This window comes from Salmo trutta, chromosome 31 (assembly GCF_901001165.1).
Source record: "Salmo trutta chromosome 31, fSalTru1.1, whole genome shotgun sequence".
Taxonomy (NCBI): domain Eukaryota; kingdom Metazoa; phylum Chordata; class Actinopteri; order Salmoniformes; family Salmonidae; genus Salmo; species Salmo trutta.
The window spans coordinates 4,101,625-4,117,887 of NC_042987.1; the positions used below are offsets into that span (position 1 = coordinate 4,101,625).

Genomic DNA, 16,263 nt, shown 5'->3' on the forward strand with positions numbered 1-16,263 from the left:
CCCAGTTGCTGTCTGAAGAGAGTGCTATTCAGTCTTCGATGGATGGGTCGCTTCTCCGACTGCAGTAGGTAGTTTCTCACTGAGAGACCAGAACAAAGAAGCAACCTGAATGTCTGCAGTAGTCTTCTATAGTAATATCCTACTCTTTGCTCCTAGTCCTGGGGGGCTGTAGGCTTTTGTCTCTGCCTAATGCTACATAGATAAATCCCACCATTAAGTACTCTACGCAAACGGAGCAACGGAGTGTCATATACGGTTCATTACAGAATTTGAGCTGGACAAAAGTACATAAATTGTACGCTCTGTCACTGGGGTGGGCACAAAAGCATAGCACACACAATTGCCTCAAGGACTATAATGCTGGTTGTTCACAGGAAAGGAAAGACCAGGCAAACAGAGATGGCAGAGTGGAGAGGTCTGACATCATTCAGGCAAAGGGAGAACGGCCCCATTCACTGCATTATAAACAAGCAACAGGGCTTTTCTCTGACACTAGCAGACACAGGAACCTGTAAAGAGATGATAGAGATGTGTGTAGTAACTTAGGGCCAAAGATAAGACTTCCCTGCAGCTTACAGGATATATCAGGGGCCTTTTGTGCTCCAGGTATGAGTTACCCATAGGCACAGCCTAATCTATAACTAACATTCCATTTACGTTTGAGTCGTTTAGCAGACGCTCTTATCCAGAGCGATTTACAGGAGCAACTAGGGTTAAGTGCCTTGGTCAAGGGCACACAGATTGTTCACCTAGTCGGCTCAGGGATTCAAACCAGCAACCTTTTGGTTACAGGTCCAACGCTCTTAAGCGCTAGGCTACCTGACGCCTTCATTAAGGAGGGGAAACACAAAACTGACCTCAGATCAGTGTTTATGGCAACTTCATCCTGCTCCTCCTTTTGTGTCTTTTGGGATAAACAGCAGGACAGTTAGCTGATAAAGCATTCACTTTGAATTTCCCTTTTTGAGTATCCCTCCCCCGGTCCCCCTGCTCTTTGGTGTATCTATCTCAACACTTCTTCCCCCTGAGTACTTTGGAGTAGGATGAAGTTGACACTGGTCTAAGGTCAGTATGGTTAGCATTTGGGCAGAGCAAGGTAAACTAATCTGATTCGAGATCTGTTTATAGATAGGCAACTTAAAATCACATCTCCCCACTTCCCTCTCACACAGAGCTCAAATTGAGGTGAGCTGTGGTCATTTCCCATTTGGAGATAAACTAGATTAGAAGACTGATTGAACATTACACCAAGGATGAGGTCTCAGTCATACATGCCCAAGGGCAGGCTATTCACGATGGTATGATATTGCTGATGTTGAGACAGTTTGCTTCTGTATTATCTTCTGACCTGTTATGAAGAGAGAAGGGGATATGGCCTCGATCACTGTGCATGCGAATAGGGCTCCTCAGACCCATGCCTATGGCAACTGATCTGGGATCAGTTCTACCTATTAAAGTTCTCACTATGGCCATTGTAGGCTAAAAAGCAAGTCGGATCCTGTTACAGGTATTGAAGGCAAGAAGCAACCACAAGACCTTGGGACCCTGGCATGTTGGTGCTGCTTTGCCCCTTGATGGTCAGTGGTTATAGATGTGCTTGGTCCCCTTGGCGTGTTGAAGGGCGCATGCCCACTGCGGTGACGCCGCAGCTCCATGTGTGTTGAGAAGCGCATTATTTGGCAACAGAGGCGGTAGCGGGGAGGGCAGAACAGATACAGGGTATACCCTGGATAAAAAAATAAAAATACATCGAATAATTGCAGCAGATTGACACCCTAAATACCTTGGACGAAGCGCAGTCGACGGATCGCTGTCGAATCGACCGAGTAAGTTGATTGAGGTGTTCCGAAGTTTTTTGGGGGAAGTGGATTGAGGGAAGCCTTTTATTTGGACTTATCGAGAGCCAGCTCCTCTTCCTCCACCTATCTGTGACGATAGAGAAACTGATGGGCTGTTGAAAAGTAGCACTTCTCCGCAGAATGAAAGCGCTACGGTTGGGTACGGGCTTCATACGTTTATACAAGTTGCATCTCCAGGCTTTATTGTTATGTCCACACATAGTTTGACAATATTTCGTATTTTAATTTCACTTGGCCAATATCATTTTAGAATGGGATCGATCGAACGGAGACTGTCAATCTGGATTGTCGAGTGTCTGGTCGTGGACTGGGGAGTTCAAATTATTTTTAGAGCAGCACTTCGTTACATGGCTAGTTACTTAGTTATCTTTTTTTGTCCACCCAGGTAGATGGCTTGCCAGTGCGAATATTCATGATCACGAACTACTACTTAACACGTGTAATACGTTATACTATTATTTAAATAGAGAGCGAATACGTTTAGCCAGTTTTGGAGTTGACGTTTTCCTCTGGCCACATTCTCCTGAACGAAGGCAAGCTAGCCCTAGCTAACGTCCTAGTAGCTACTTGTTTCTTTACGCCTGCTTCGTTAGGTTAGTAACTTACTGGATTGGCTTGATCGGAGGTCCGGGTACCCGGTTGTTGTTTATTTTCGAATCCAAAAAACGTCGCTAATACAACTCAATTTGAGCTTTTCATGTAACTTAAATGCACCAAGTTGTGGTTTCGTGAACTGCGTGTTGGTGTTTCACTTTTTTGGGGCAAATAAATAACTGGACAGACGGGTACTGGTAGCTAGTAACGTTAAGCTAGCAAGGTGGCCCAATAATAATTCATTGGCATTGTTCATGCTAGCTGGCAGCTAGGTTATTTTCATGGTTGCGTGATGTATAAACATGTTGTGGTCGAGCGTGACGCCGGTCGGGAATACAGCGTGGGCTGTGTTTAGTTTTTAAAGGGAGACTTGGGATGGTTCATGTGGGTTTAACCGTGGCGTAATGGTGGACGGGGGTTTGAGCCCCTGCCCTAGTCGTGGCACTTAACCCTACAGGCTGCCAGTGTTCTACTGTATCAAAATAGTCCTTGGTAATCTTCCTACTTCTGCAACGACCATGGTCTTCCTCCTCTTAAAGCTGAACGCACACACATTTACACAAACTCACACACACTTTCTCTCCTGCCTAGCGGTACGAGTCGGCTGATGCAGTGCAAAATTATCTGAGCCAGTCACTGTACTGTAAGGCATGCACAGATTCAGTGAGTTGTGTTCAGTTGTCAGTGACTGGTTCCTATACACCTCAGGTGTGTCCAGTTTTTTTAATTTTTTTTATATGCTTTTTTGTTCGCTTATGTCAGTTTTGGGCTCACTTTGGTTGGTGAACTATAGGCCAATCATGTAGAGGATTCTTGTAGCCAGAGAGTGTCAACTAAGAGTAGCCTCTGGTATGGGTCCTTAGTTTTTCCTGTTCAGATCACATAGTCAGGAAATACTCAGGCCCCTAGTTATGTGTAACCAAGTAGTACGCTACAGGTTCCTGTTTTTTTTTATTACAATTAGCATATGAAAAGGGTTTGCATGATAAGGCTATCTGCCTGCTGTAGTGCTAACTGGTTTATCTTAGGGATTCTAGAGTAATATAAAAGAAAGGTTCTGGAATGGTCAATCATTTGTTCGTCAGAGCAATAGCTTTGGGGGTTCTTTGCAATGTGTTATCAGATGGTTGCATTAATAAGCACCCTAATGGAGGCAGAGATCTGTATACAATGACAAGATGCTCATGTTTCCGTCCCAACAATGGGAGTTGTTGTCCCAAAGGCAGGCGACAAGCATAGGTTCAAAATAAGCCTATTGAAACGCATTGGGCTTATTTTGGACAGATTTTGGCGAGAGTCCAACCTCTTGCTTTGCCTCTTCCTCTCTGACGGGGGATTCTTTAATCAAGAGGACCTTATAAGAAAGGGGGATATACAACTTAAATGTGTCTTCCGCATTTAACCCAACCCCTCTGAATCAGAGAGGTGCGGGGGGCTGCCATAATCGACATCCACGTCTTCGGTGCCCAGGGAACAGTGGGTTAACTGCCTTGCTCAGGGGCAGAACGATACATTTTTACCTTGTCAGCTCGAGATTCGATCCAGCAACCTTTCGGTCACTGGCCCAACACTCTAACCACTAGGCTATTCACTATAATTATAGTTGTCCTCACATTGCCAGTGAGACATTCTGGGCACATTGTAATATGGACTTGGATGGAGAGCAGCAGAGTAAGGACTTTGTATCACCTGGCAGGCCTAAACAGGCTGACGTTTCAGGCAGTCTTTTCAAAGAGCTCTTACACTAAAAGGGCATCATCAATTTCACAGTATTATTCCAACCTCATAGTGTGGAAATATATATCAAACACAGGACAATCAAGTTTTTGACTGCACTGGGTCTTTATCAAGTTAGGAGCACAACATAACATTGAATATTTTTTCAATCAATTTAGATATAGCCTATGGGCATTTTCATGTAAAAGGACCCATGATCACCAAAATGTGAAGTTCATAGGACCATATCAAAATGTGTGTAAAATGAATGCTAAGAGTATATATTTTTGGGGAAAAAAAGGCTTAGATACATTTTTCAACCATTTTACATCTTAAAAAGTAGTAAGTAAAGGCTTTGATTTCTGAAGAAACCGATGGAAAAGGGTCTTAGAAAACATCTACCAGAAAAAGTCTTCAGAAATACATCAAAACACAATGTTGATAAAGACCCCTGCCAACTAATATCAACACTTTTTATATTTCGTTTTGGATAACATTTTTGCAAGTTTAAGAAACATTGCCTTTTGCCTTGCAATTCCATTTCCAAAAACCCACTTATCTTTAAGATATTTTCTAATTTCTCTCCCTCATGAGGAGGGAGAATAATGAAAGTTCACAGAAGTATAAAGTTATGGTAGACTTATCAATTAGTTATAGTGATTTTACCAATATAAATTTTGTTTATGAAGTGATTAAAACTCATAATTCCGTTGTTAGGTCACCTGCTACTGTCCTCACTTCCACACTGTTATGTTCAGTTCATAACTTTTTTCTTTGTCTTTCTGTCGTCTGGTGTTCAAACCAAGAGTGTTAAACCAGTCTGAGTCTGGAGTCGAGTCTGGACTCTCGCGCTCTCATATATATATATATATATATATATATATATACTGCTCAAAAAAATAAAGGGAACACTTAAACAACACAATGTAACTCCAAGTCAATCACACTTCTGTGAAATCAAACTGTCCACTTAGGAAGCAACACTGATTGACAATAAATTTCACATGCTGTTGTGCAAATGGAATAGACAACAGGTGGAAATTATAGGCAATTAGCAAGACACCCCCAATAAAGGACTGGTTCTGCAGGTGGGAACCACAGACCACTTCTCAGTTCCTATGCTTCCTGGCTGATGTTTTGGTCACTTTTGCATGCTGGCGGTGCTTTCACTCTAGTGGTAGCATGAGACGGAGTCTACAACCCACACAAGTGGCTCAGGTAGTGCAGCTCATCCAGGATGGCACATCAATGCGAGCTGTGGCAAGAAGGTTTGCTGTGTCTGTCAGCGTAGTGTCCAGAGCATGGAGGCGCTACCAGGAGACAGGCCAGTACATCAGGAGACGTGGAGGAGGCCGTAGGAGGGCAACAACCCAGCAGCAGGACCGCTACCTCCGCCTTTGTGCAAGGAGGAGCAGGAGAAGCACTGCCAGAGCCCTGCAAAATGACCTCCAGCAGGCTACAAATGTGCATGTGTCTGCTCAAACGGTCAGAAACAGACTCCATGAGGGTGGTATGAGGGCCCGACGTCCACAGGTGGGGGTTGTGCTTACAGCCCAACACCGTGCAGGACGTTTGGCATTTGCCAGAGAACACCAAGATTGGCAAATTCACCACTGGCGCCCTGTGCTCTTCACAGATGAAAGCAGGTTCACACTGAGCACATGTGACAGACGTGACAGAGTCTGGAGACGCCGTGGAGAACGTTCTGCTGCCTGCAACATCCTCCAGCATGACCGGTTTGGCGGTGGGTCAGTCATGGTGTAGGGTGGCATTTCTTTGGGGGGCCGCACAGCCCTCCATGTGCTCGCCAGAGGTAGCCTGACTGTCATTAGGTACCGAGATGAGATCCTCAGACCCCTTGTGAGACCATATGCTGGTGCGGTTGGCCCTGGGTTCCTCCTAATGCAAGACAATGCTAGACCTCATGTGGCTGGAGTGTGTCAGCAGTTCCTGCAAGAGGAAGGCATTGATGCTATGGACTGGCCCGCCCGTCCCCCAGACCTGAATCCAATTAAGCACATCTGGGACATCATGTCTCGCTCCATCCACCAACGCCACGTTGCACCACAGACTGTCCAGGAGTTGGCGGATGCTTTAGTGCAGGTCTGGGAGGAGATCTCTCAGGAGACCATCCGCTACCTCATCAGGAGCATGCCCAGGTGTTGTAGGGAGGTCATACAGGCACGTGGAGGCCACACACACTACTGAGCCTCATTTTGACTTGTTTTAAGGACATTACATCAAAGTTGGATCAGCCTGTAGTGTGGTTTTCCACTTTAATTTTGAGTGTGACTCCAAATCCAGACCTCCATGGGTTGATGAATTGGATTTCCATTGATTATTTTTGTGTGATTTTGTTGTCAGCACATTCAACTATGTAAAGAAAAAAGTATTTAATAAGATTATTTCTTTCATTCAGATCTAGGATGTGTTGTTTAAGTGTTCCCTTTATTTTTTTGAGCTGTATATATATAGTGCCAAACTTGGTGGGTGTCAAAATAGCTAGCCTGTGATGGCCGGGCTATCTACTCAGAATATTGCAAAATGTGCTTTCACCGAAAAGCTATTTTAAAATCGGACACCGCGACTGCATAAAGGAGTTCTGTATCTATAATTCTTAAAATTATTTATGTTTTTTGTGAACGTTTATCGTGAGTAATTTAGTAAATTCACCGGAAGTTTTCGGTGGGTATGCTAGTTCTGAACGTCACATGCTAATGTAAAAAGCTGGTTTTTGATATAAATATGAACTTGATTGAACAAAACATGCATGTATTGTATAACATAATGTCCTAGGAGTGTCATCTGATGAAGATCATCAAAGGTTAGTGCTGCATTTAGCTGTGGTTTTGGTTTTTGTGACATTATGTTCTAGCTTGAAAAATGGGTGTCTGATTATTTCTGGCTGGGTACTCTCCTGACATAATCTAATGTTTTGCTTTCGTTGTAAAGCCTTTTTGAAATCGGACAATGTGGTTAGATAAAGGAGTCTTTAAAATGGTGTAAAATAGTCATATGTTTGAAAAATTGTTTTGGGATTTTTGAGGTGTTTGTAATTCGCGCCACGCTCTATCATTGGATATTGGCGAGGCGTTCCGCTAGCGGAACATCTAGATGTAAGAGGTTAACCCTTTACAATGAAGATCTGTGAAGTTATTTAGATGTTTATGAATTAACTTTGAAAGACAGAGTCCTGATAAAGGGATGTTTCTTTTTTTTGCTGAGTTTATATACACGGTACGAGTCTAAAGTTTGGACACACCTACTCATTCCAGTGTTTTTCTTAAATTTGTACTATTTTCTACATTTTAGAATAATAGTGAAAACATCAAAACTATGACATAACATAAATGGAATCATGTAGTAGGCAAAGTGTTAAACAAATAAAAATATATTTTATATTCTTCAAATTAGCCACTCTTTGCCTTGACAGCTTTGCACACTCTTGGCATTCTCTCATGAGGAAGTCACCTGGAATGCATTTCAATTAAAAGGTGTGTCTTGTTAAGTTCATTTGTGGAATTTCTTTCTTTCCTTAATGCGTTTGAGCCAATCAGTTGTGTTGTAGGGGTGGTATACAGAACATAGCCCTATTTGGTAAAAGACCAAGTCCATATTATGGCAAGAACAGCTCAATTAAGCAAAGAGAAACGGCAGTCCATCATTACTGTAAGACATGAAGGTCAGTCAATCTGGAACATTTCAAGAACTTTGAAAGTTTCTTCAAGTGCAGTCACAAAAACCATCAAGCGCTATGATGAAACTGGCTCTCATGAGGACCGCCACTGGAAAGGAAGACCCAGCGTCACCTGTGCTGTAGAGGATAAGTTCATTAGAGTTACCAGCCTCGGAAATTGCAGCCTAAAAAAAATGCTTTAAAGAGTTCAAGTAACAGACACATCTCAACATCAACTGTTCAGAAGAGACTGTGAATCAGGCTTAATGGTTGAATTGCTGCAAAGAAACCACTACTAATGGACACCAATAATAATAAGAGACTGTAGTAGGCCAAGAAACATGAGCAATGGAGATTAGACCAGAGGAAATCTGTCCTTTGGTCTGATGAGTCCAAATTTGAGATTTTTGGTTCCAAGCGCTGTGTCTATGAGACGCAGAGTAGGTGAACGGATGATCTCCGCATGTGTGGTTCCCACCTTGAAGCATGGAGGAGGTGCTTTGCTGGTGACACTGTCTGTGATTTTATTTAGAATTCAAGGCACACTTAACCAGCATGACCACCACAGCATTCTGCAGCGATACGCCATACCATCTGGTTTGCGCTTAGTCCCACTATCATTTGTTTTTCAACAGGACAATGACCCAACACACCTCCAGGCTGTGTACGGGCTATTTGACCATGAAGGAGAGCGATGGAGTGCTGCATCAGATTATCTTATTTTTTTCTTTTTTTTTCACCTTTATTTAACCAGGTAGGCAAGTTGAGAACAAGTTCTCATTTATAATTGCGACCTGGCCAAGATAAAGCAAAGCAGTTCGACATATACAACAACACAGTTACACATGGAGTAAAACAAACACAGTCAATAATACAGTAGAAAAATAAGTCTATATACAATGTCAGCAAATGAGGTGAGATAAGGGAGGTAAAGGCAATAAATAGGCCATGGTGGCAAAGTAAATACAATATAGCAAGTAAAACACTGGAATGGTAGATTTTCAGTGGAAGAAAGTGCAAAGTAGAAATAATGGGGTGCAAAGGAGCAAAATAAATAAATACAGTAGGGGAAGCGGTAGTTGTTTGGGCTAAATTAAGGATGGGCTATGTACAGGTGCAGTAATCTGTGAGCAGCTCTGACAGCTGGTGCTTAAAGCTGGTGAGGGAGATAAGTGTTTCCAGTTTCAGAGATTTTTGTAGTTCGTTCCAGTCATTGGCAGCAGAGAACTGGAAGGAGAGGTGGCCGAAGGAGGTATTGTGCTACAGGTGGGTGCTGCTATGGTGACCAGCAAGCTGAGATAAGGTGGGACTTTACCTAGGGTCTTGTAGATGACCTGGAGCCAGTGGGTTTGGCGACGAGTATGAAGCGAGGGCCAGCCAACAAGAGCGTACAGGTCGCAGTGGTGGGTAGTATATGGGACTTTGATGACAAAACGGATGGCACTGTGATGGACTGCATCCAATTTATTGAGTAGGGTATTGGAGGCTATTTTGTAAATGACATCGCCGAAGTCGAGGATCGGTGGGATGGTCAGTTTTACGAGGGTATGTTTGGCAGCATGAGTGAAGGATGCTTTGTTGCGAAATAGGAAGCCAATTCTAGATTTAACTTTGGATTGGAGATGCTTGATGTGAGTCTGGAAGGAGAGTTTACAGTCTAACCAGACACCTAGGTATTTGTAGTTGTCCACATATTCTAAGTCAGAACCGTCCAGAGTAGTGATGCTGGACGGGCGGGAAGGTGCAGGCAGCGATCGGTTGAAGAGCATGCCTTTAGTTTTACTTGTATTTAAGAGCAGTTGGAGGCCACGGAAGGAGAGTTGTATGGCATCGAAGCTTATCTGGAGGGTTGTTAACACAGTGTCCAAAGAAGGGCCAGAAGTATACAGAATGGTGTCGTCTGCGTAGAGGTGGATCAGAGACTCACCAGCAGCAAGAGCGACATCATTGATGTATACAGAGAAGAGAGTCGGCCCAAGAATTGAACCCTGTGGCACCCCCATAGAGACTGCCAGAGGTCCGGACAACAGTCCCTCTGATTTGACACACTGAACTCTATCAGAGAAGTAGTTGGTGAACCAGGCGAGGCAATCATTTGAGAAACCAAGGCTATTGAGTCTGCCGATGAGGATGTGGTGATTGACAGAGTCGAAAGCCTTGGCCAGGTCAATGAATACGGCTGCATAGTATTGTTTCTTATCGATGGCGGTTAAGATATCGTTTAGGACCTTGAGCGTGGCTGAGGTGCACCCATGACCAGCTCTGAAACCAGATTGCATAGCGGAGAAGGTGCGGTGGGATTTGAAATGGTCGGTAATCTGTTTGTTGACTTGGCTTTCGAAGACCTTAGAAAGGCAGGGTAGGATAGATATAGATCTGTAGCAGTTTGGGTCAAGAGTTTCCCCCCTTTGAAGAGGGGAATGACCACAGCTGCTTTCCAATCTTTGGGAATCTCAGACGACACGAGAGGTTGAACAGGCTAGTAATAGGGGTTGCAACAATTTCGGCAGATCATTTTAGAAAGAAAGGGTCCAGATTGACGAGCCCGGCTGATTTGTAGGGGTCCAGATTTTGCAGCTCTTTCGGAACTTCAGCTGACTGGATTTGGGGGAAGGAGAAATGGGGAAGGCTTGGGCGAGTTGCTGTGGGGGGTGCAGTGCTGTTGACCAAGGTAGGGGTAGCCAGGTGGAAAGCATGGCCAGCTGTAGAGAAATGCTTATTGAAATTCTCAATTATAGTGGATTTATCAGTGGTAACAGTGTTTCCTAGCCTCAAAGCAGTGGGCAGCTGGGAGGAGGTGCTCTTATTCTCCATGGACTTTACAGTGTCCCAGAACTTTTGAGTTTGTGTTGCAGGAAGTAAATTTCTGCTTGAAAAAGCTAGCCTTGGCTTTTCTAACTGCCTGTGTATATTGGTTCCTAACTTCCCTGAAAAGTTGCATATCACGGGGGTTGTTCGATGCTAATTCAGGATGTTTTTGTGTTGGTTATGGGCAGTCAGGTCTGGAGAGAACCAAGGGTTATATCTGTTCCTGGTTCTAAATTTCTTGAATGGGGCATGCTTATTTAAGATGGTGAGGAAGGCATTTAAAAATAATAACCAGGCATCCTCTACTGACGGGATGAGGTCAATATCCTTCCAGGACACCCGGGCCAGGGCGATTAGAAAGGCCTGCTTACTGAAGTGTTTCAGGGAGCGTTTGACAGTGATGAGTGGAGGTCGTTTGACCGCTGACCCATTACGGATGCAGGCAATGAGGCAGTGATCGCTGAGATCTTGGTTGAAAACAGCAGAGGTGTATTTAGAGGGCGAGTTGGTTAGGATGATATCTATGAGGGTGCCCGTGTTCACGGCTTTGGGGTGGTACCTGGTAGGTTCATTGATAATTTGTGTGAGATTGAGGGCATCAAGCTTAGATTGTAGGATGGCTGGAGTGTTAAGCATGTCCCAGTTTAGGTCACCTAGCAGCACGAGCTCTGAAGATAGATGGGGGGGCAATCAGTTCACATATGGTGTCCAGAGCACAGCTGGGGGCAGAGGGTGGTCTATGACAGAGGGTGGTCTGTAGCAGGCGGCAACGGTGAGAGACTTGTTTTTAGAGAGGTGGATTTTTAAAAGTAGAAGTTCAAATTGTTTGGGTACAGACCTGGATAGTAGGACAGAACTCTGCAGGCTATCTCTGCAGTAGATTGCAACACCGCACCCTTTGGCCGTTCTATCTCGTCTGAAAATGTTGTAGTTTGGAATGGAGATTTCAGAGTTTTTGATGGTCTTCCTAAGCCAGGATTCAGACACGGCTAGGACATCCGGGTTGGCGGAGTGTGCTAAAGCAGTGAATAAAACAAACTTACGGAGGAGGCTTCTAATGTTAACATGCATGAAACCAAGGCTATTACGGTTACAGAAGTCATCAAAAGAGAGCGCCTGGGGAATAGGAGTGGAGCTAGGCACTGTAGGGCCTGGATTCACCTCTACATCGCCAGAGGAACAGAGGTTGAGTAGGATAAGGGTACGGCTAAAAGCTATGAGAATTGGTCGTCAAGGACGTCCGGAACAGAGAGTAAAAGGAGCAGGTTTCTGGGGGCGATAAAATAGCTTCAAGGTATAATGTACAGACAAAGGTATGGTAGGATGTGAATACAGTGGAGGTAAACCTAGACATTGAGTGATGATGAGAGAGATATTGTCTCTAGAAACATCATTGAAACTAGGTGATGTCATCGCATGTGTGGGTGGTGGAACTGAAAGGTTGGATAAGGTATAATGAGCAGGGCTAGAGGCTCTACAGTGAAATAAGCCAATAAACACTAACCAGAACAGCAATGGACAAGGCATATTGACATTAAGGAGAGGCATGCTTAGCCGAGTGATCATAAGGGTCCAGTGAGTAGTGAGGATTGGTTGGGGTCACGGCGATTCAGACAGCTAGCCGGGCCATGGGTAGCAAGCAGGCAGAAGATGGAGGGAGGTCTGTTTTTAGCCACCTCGTGCGTTTCCGTCGGTAGATTAGTGGGGTTCCGTGTGGTATATGGTATCAATCCAATTGGCAAAATAGTTATAGTTATAGTGACCCAAGAAAATTGTCCGATAGACCTATTCAGATAGCAGCCGATAAGACAGCTAACGATTAGCGGGCTGCAGATGGGCGTTCAGGTTACGTCGCGACGGAGGGGCCAGTTGGATAACTCCCTCAGGCAGATAACATCGGTAGTCCAGTTGTGAAGGCCCGGTGGGGCTCAGCATTGGCAGTAAAACGGGTCCGGATAGGTGATTGTTGCCCAGGAGTGGCTGATGGAACTCTTCAGCTGGCTAGCTCCGGAATAATTTATGTTTGCTCCAGGACCGAAATTAGCCAATAGACACTCGGATAGCAGCTAGCTAGCTACAAGATGCAGGTGTAAATGTCCAGAGCTTGCGGTAGAAATCCGGGGATATGGAGAGAAAATAGATCCGGTATGCTCTGGTCTGAGTCGCGTTGTACAAAACTGGCGATTAGCTTTTCGAGCTAAAGGATAGCTGATGACCACCAACCGTGGTTAGCTGAATACTAACGTTAGCCAGTGAACTGGCTAGCTTCTGTGGGTTTCAGGAGAGTGTTTTGAAGTTGAGTTTTTAGAGAAAAAAAATATTAAAAAGATATGCGAAGAAAATATGTAAATATATATATATATATACATACATACATACATACATACATACATACATACGGGACACGACAAGGACAAAGGACGTCTGACTGCTATGCCATCTTGGATTGCCATCTGACCTCCACAATCACCTGACCTCAACTCAATTGAGATGGTTTGGGATGAGTTGGACTGCAGTGTGAAGGAAAAGCAGCCAACAGGTGCTCAGCATATGTGGGAATTCCTTCTAGACTGTTGGAAAAGCATTCCAGGTGAAGCTGGTTGAGAGCATGCCAAGAGTGTGCCTGTCATCAAGGCAATGGGTGGCTACTTTGAAGAATCTCAAATATAAAATATATTTTCATTTGTTTAAGACTTTTTGGGTTACTACATGGTTCCATATGTGTTATTTCATAGTGTTGATGTCTTCACTATTATTCTACAATGTAGAAAATAGTACAAATAAAGGAAAAACCATGGAATGAGTAGTTGTGTCCAAACTTTTGACTGTGTGTGTGTACATACACTAACGTTCAAAAGTTTGTTGTCACTTATTAATGTCCTTATTGTTTTGAAAGAAAAGCAAAAACAATATTTAGCCATTAATATATCAAATTGATCAGAGTTACAGTGTAGACATTGTTAATGTTGTAAATGACTATTGTCGTTGAAAACGGCAGATTTCTTTTTAATGGAATATCTACATAGGTTTACAGATGCCCATTATCAGCAAACATCACTCCTGTATTCCAATGTTACGTTGTGTTAGCTAATCCAAGTTTATCATTTTAAAAGGTTAATTGAGCATTAGAAAACCCTTTTGCAATTATGTTGGCACAGCTGAAAAGAAGCAATAAACCTGGCCTTCTTTAGACTAGGTAAGTATCTGGAGCATCAGCATTTGTGGGTTCGATTACAGGCTCAAAATGGCCAGAAACAAAGACCTTTCTTCTGAAACTCATCAGTCTATTCTTGTTCTGAGAAATGAAGGCTATTCCATGTCAGAAATTGCCAAGAAACTGAAGATCTCGTACAACACTGTGTACTGTTCCCTTCCCAGAACAGCGCAAACTGGTTCTAATCAGAATCGAAAGAGGAGTGGAAGGCCCCGGTGCACAACTGAGCAAGAGGACAAGTACATTAGTGTCTAGTTTGAGAAACAGACGCCTCACAAGTCCTCAACTGGCAGCTTCATTAAATAGTACCCGCAAAACACCAGTCTCAACGTCAACAGTGAAGAGGCAACTCCGAGATGCTGGCCTTCTAGACAGAGCTGCAAAGAAAAAGCCATATCTCAGACTAGCCAATAAAAATAAAAGATTAAGATGCGCAAAAGAACACAAACACTGGACAGAGGAAGATTGGGAAAAAGTGTTATGGACAGACGAATCTAAGTTTGATGTGTTCGGATCACAAAGACTGAACATTCGTGAATTCAGAAAAAATTAAAAGATGCTGAAGGAGTGCTTGACGCCATCTGTCTAGCATGGTGGAGGCAATGTGATGGTCTGGGGGTGCTTTGGTGGTGGTAAAGTGGGAGATTTGAACAGGGTAAAAGGGATCTTGAAGAAGGAAGGCTATCACTCCATTTTGTAACGCCATGCCAAACCCTGTGGACGGTGCTTAATTGGAGCCAATTTCATCCTACAACAGAACAATGATCCAAAGCACAGCGCCAAACTATGCAAGCTATTTAGGGAAGAAGCAGTCAGCTGTTATTCTGTCTATAATGGAGTGGCCAGCACAGTCACTGGATCTCAACCCTATTGAGCTGTTGTGGGAGCAGCTTGACCGTATGGTACATAAGAAGTACCCATCAAGCCAATCCAACTTGTGGGAAGTGCTTCAGGAAGCATGGGGTGAAATCTCTTCAGATTACCTCAACAAATTGACAACTAGAATGCCAAAGGTCTGCAAGGCTGTAATTGCTGCAAATGGAGGATTCTTTGATGAAAGCAAAGTTTGAAGCACACAATTATTATTTAAATTAAAAATCATTATTTCTAAACTTGTCAACGTCTTGACTATATTTCCTATACATTTTGCAACTCATTTCATGTATGTTTTCATGGAAAACAAGGACATTTCTAAGTGACCCTAAACTTTTGAACGGTAGTGTATGTGTGTGTCATCTCTCCTGGATCTTACTGACACCTACCCATGAGCCTCCTCTCTTTACATTTAGTGTAACCAGCATCCTCACCCACTGAGTACCAACCGAGTTGAAATATAGTTGACATTTGGTCAGTCCACCCTGGCCTGGATGTTAACATCCACAGACTGACTGGACCAAATCCAAACCCATCATTGATGTTTGGATAGCACAGTATTGAGTACAGACCAGTACAGCACCATACTGTACAGTGAGTAGAGTACAGTACAATACAGTAAGTACAAGTACTAAAGTCTACCCTTCTGTGCTGTACTGCACTGTGCTCTACTGAAATTAAGAAATATCAGAACGAGCAATGTCAGAGGCTGGAATATATGGACACTGTGTTAACTAACCTCCAGACGAGCTTCAATGCCATACAACTCTCCTTCCGTGGCCTCCAACTGCTCTTAAACGCAGGTAAAACTAAATGCATGCTATTCAATCGATCACTGCCCGCACCTGCTCGCCCGTCCAGCATCACTACTCTGGACGGCTCTGACTTAGAATACGTGGACAACTACAAATACCTGGATGTCTGGTTAGACTGTAAACTCTCCTTCCAGACTCACATTAAGCATCTCCAATCCAAAATGAAATCTAGAATCGGCTTCCTATTTCGCAACAAAGCATCCTTCACTCATGCTGTTAAACACACCCTCGTAAAACTGACCATCCCACCGATCCTTGACTTCGGTGATGTCATCTATAAAATAGCCTCCAACACTCTACTCAACAAACTGGATGCAGTCTATCACAGTGCCGTCCGTTTTGTCACCAAAGCCCCATACACTACCCACCATTGCGACCTGTACGCTCTCGTTGGCTGGCCCTCGCTTCATACTCGTCGCCAAACCCACTGGCTACAGGTTATCTACAAGTCTCTGCTAGGTAAAGCCCCGCCTTATCTCAGCTCACTGATCACCATAGCAGCACCCACTCGTAGCACGCGCTCCAGCAGGTATATCTCACTGGTCACCCCCAAAGCCAATTCATCCTTTGGTCATCTTTCCTTCCAGTTCTCTGCTGCCAATGACTGGAATGAACTGCAAAAATCTCTGAAGCTGGAGACTCATATCTCCCTCACTAGCTTTAAGCACCAGCTGTCAGAGCAGTTCACAGATCACTGCATACTGTACA

General features: G+C 43.9%; 1 protein-coding gene across 2 annotated transcripts in view; it reads left to right on the top strand.

The window, feature by feature from the left end:
* The first annotated feature begins 1,594 nt into the window (after positions 1-1,594).
* LOC115169368 (transcriptional repressor p66-alpha) overlaps positions 1,595-16,263 on the top strand; it is a 74,388-nt gene continuing 59,719 nt past the window's right edge. Inside the window, exon 1 of one of the 2 annotated variants that reach the window (XM_029724926.1) lies at positions 1,595-1,826. The gene's annotated coding sequence lies outside the window, so the exon portion shown is untranslated. The other variant, XM_029724928.1, reaches the window with a different exon arrangement.